Consider the following 3304-nt stretch of genomic DNA (forward strand, 5'->3'; position numbering starts at 1 on the left):
CTTTCAGGAGCAGACATGTGGGTCTGCAGCAGAACGGCAGACTCGGAGGTAAGAGATGTTTCCTGAGCTGGAACTGGGTCTGTGCAGAAGCCTCAGCCAACAACTCCTGCTACCTGCACCCATTTTCCTAAAGCTGGGGCTCCTGTCCTTCCCTCCGGCCTTCGCTTTGCTCAGCCTGGTGAGGAGGGGAGCGCTCGCAAAGCCGGGCGAGCACACGTGTCTGTGCTACTTGCTGAGCTCCAGCGCTCTCCAGAGGGGATGGACCACTCTCTGACGAGATCTGCTTTCCTGGTCCTTCAGCAATTATCGGGCTTTGTTGGCGGCACAAACCCAAAAGATGCGGCTCCTGCTGCAGGAGGTGGCTCGGCTGAGGGTGGAGCTCCGCAGCGCGAGGAAGGTGAGGGTGCACTTGGGGAAGGAGGTTTGGCTGGGCGGAACCGCCGAGAAAGCCTCCTTGGGCTTGTTGGTGGGCTCGGACGGCTGACCGTGCTGTTTCTCAACCCAGGCAGCATCCAACGTGGCTTCGGAAGTCTCCGTGGAGATGTCTGACTGGGCGCTGCAGAGCACTGGTATGGACACAAGCAGCCCAGCCGTGCTCCCGGTGCTGCTCTCCAAAGCGGCAATGAGGACAGGACTGAAAAATGAGGAGCTGGCAGCGGCCTCACGAGTTGCGTCTGAGCACCGCGTCCTCCTGGTCTGTGGCCTCTTGCAGTCATCTGCCCTCCCTTCCTTCCAGGTGCCACCATTGACATGCGGAGAACTTCCCACACCTACAGCTGCCAAGGGAAGTGGAGCTGCATGGTTTTACGGCTGTTTCACCCTGCCAACCCTCCTGAGGCTGTTCTGCAGGTATGGCACCAGAAATCCTCAGTGCTGGCGTCTTGCCTTCCTGGGAAGTTCGTGAATGAGCTCAGAGCACTTCCAAGCTGCAGCAGACCCCACAGACACCCCGGTGCCTGCGCTTCAAACTCCAGGAGCGGTTGTGTTGGCCCCAGCAGTCTCTTATGCTTCATTTCTCTGCTGTTCCCATTGCAGCCGGATGTTTCCCCAGGGAACTGCTGGCCTTTCCAAGGGCATCAGGGCCAGGTGGTCATCAGGTTGCCAGCACGAGTCCATCTGAGCACCGTCACCGTGCAGCACATCTCCAAGGAAGCCTCTCCCTCTGGGTTTGTCACCAGCGCCCCCAGAGACGTCGCCGTCTTTGTAAGTCTCTGCTGGGCGCTTCTGCCTGGGATTTGGCCCTGTGCCAAAGCCGTGACAGCGACTTTGTGCGTCCTCTGAGGTTTGTTCCCCACTCTCTCCTGAGCCCGGCCGTGCCATGGCACAACACTTCAAGGGCTCTAGAGATTTCCTCTCTCAAGACTTATTCTGGCCAAAGCACCTCAGGGTTCTTCACCAAAACTTCAGGCGGAGACTGAGCTCCAGCCCAACCAGTGCCAGACGAGTGCTGGAGTCCCAGGAGAGGCTGGGAATGGGACGGGGCTGATCCAGCACGTACGTCTCCTCAGTGCTGGGATGAGTCTGAGCTGCTCTCCTTGTGCTTTGCCCCCGAGGGAGTGGATGCGGATGGAGAAGAGGAAACTCTGCTTGGGACGTTCATGTATGACGTGGCGAAAGATCCCATCCAGACCTTCCCTCTGAAGGTACGGTCCACATGCGGGGGAAAGATGCCAGGGAGCAAAGCAGGTTTGCCTGCAAGTCCGCAGCAGGAAGAGCGTGAACGTTTTCTCGCTGGGCACAGGGGCCCACAGCACTTTTGGGAGCTTGTTCCTGTGCAGAAGCGGGGCTGGCGGGGGCAGATCCATTGACTGCACTGTTGCTCTTAACGCCTCTGTTTCCTTTTCCCTCTTCACAGAACGCGCCACTTCGCAGAGCCTTTTCCTATGTCAAATTTTTTGTGAAGAGCAACTGGGGAAACCCGATGTACACCTGCATTTATCGAGTGCAGGTTCACGGGAAGATGGCAAAACCAGAAAGCCTCGGTTGAAACCAGAGAAGAAACAAAGGCAAAAAAATAAAAAACGATGTGTCAGTTCAGATCGGTGTAGAGGATTTGCAAATCCGATTCCTCACCCCATGAACGTTCCTGTTCTTGATCTGGCTAATCTGTGTCAGAGGTTCGTTTGTGTCAGATTGATTAGTGTCGACGTGGAATTTTGAAGTGTTTCTCCACTTGTTATTCTGCCCTCCCCTCGGCACTGGCATTCCAGGGCTGGGCAGGGTTGGAACTCCATGCTCCTGGCAGCTCTAACAGTGTGTAGGATGGGCAGGGGGTCGGGCAGCTCGCTGATGGGCAAGAGTGTTTCCTGGGGGTTGCTGGAGGATTCCAAGGGGCTCCTGAGAGACAGGGCCGGTGAGTGGGCATCCCAGGATGCAGTTGGGGTTCTGCCATTTCATACCATTTCAACCAGCACAATGGGCTAAAGACAGAAGGGGGGAATTACAGAATGGTGTCGCGGTTGAGACGGAGAAACGACATAAACCATGTTCTTCCAGGATGAAAGTAGTAGATGCCATTTATTGCCACAAGTGCATTTTTATACAGTTTTACCAATTCATATGTCTCTTCACTATTGGTTACAAGTTACGGCAGTAACATCTCATTGGCTGATTTTGCTATCATCAATGTTACTCTTCTACTCCCTTCTCTCTCACGGGTACACCTTGATACCTCCGGATACTCCTTTACTCCCATCTTTCTCTCAGATAGGCCTTAATATCTTCAAGGCTGATCTCTGTTCCCATGCCCTCCGTCAGGGAATCCACGGACCCACCGTAGTTCCCCACAATTCCCTCTTTTTGTTTTTGTGCTAAAAAATTGCCTTCATTGTCTGCTGCAGGGCCCTTTGCAGCAGAGAAATCATGCATGGCAACATTAGTAACACAATCACAACAATCATCAAAACAATCAGTCCTGTTCGCTACTGATAACAACCACCCTGAGAGCCCCCAACCACTAAATTTATTTAACCAATCCCATCCATCACCAACTTGCAACTTTTGTACTCCCTCTTTCAGTACTTGTATACTTTTACGAATTGATTCAAATGATCTGACAAGGTCATATGGCACATACCGTCAAAATCTTCACATCCGTGTCCTTGAGCTAACAACAAAAAGTCTATTGCAGCTCTTTTCTGCAGTGCAGCATGTCTTACAGAATCTACATCTAACAAAAGCCCACTTAAAGCCTTAGAAGTTCTGTTAGTTTGCTTAGCTAGCCAGCATCTTAATTTTTCTAAAGTATTTAAAGCTTGAGCTGTGCCAACACCAGGTACAAGAGATCCTAAAACTCTTAACCCCG

At 52.8% G+C, this 3304-nt stretch overlaps 2 long non-coding RNA genes across 2 annotated transcripts; both read left to right on the forward strand.

Annotated features, from left to right (window-relative positions):
* The first annotated feature begins 313 nt into the window (after window positions 1-313).
* Window positions 314-759, forward strand: LOC135999627 (uncharacterized). The gene is made up of 3 exons (XR_010607701.1): window positions 314-397; window positions 506-569; window positions 737-759. It is a non-coding gene; the product is annotated as an uncharacterized LOC135999627 (long non-coding RNA).
* A 351-nt stretch (window positions 760-1110) lies between these two features.
* LOC135999794 (uncharacterized) lies at window positions 1111-2003 on the forward strand. The gene is made up of 3 exons (XR_010607705.1): window positions 1111-1203; window positions 1554-1643; window positions 1856-2003. It is a non-coding gene; the product is annotated as an uncharacterized LOC135999794 (long non-coding RNA).
* The last annotated feature ends 1301 nt before the right edge of the window (window positions 2004-3304 follow it).

The sequence above is a fragment of the Caloenas nicobarica genome, chromosome 29, assembly GCF_036013445.1.
Source record: "Caloenas nicobarica isolate bCalNic1 chromosome 29, bCalNic1.hap1, whole genome shotgun sequence".
NCBI lineage: Eukaryota > Metazoa > Chordata > Aves > Columbiformes > Columbidae > Caloenas > Caloenas nicobarica.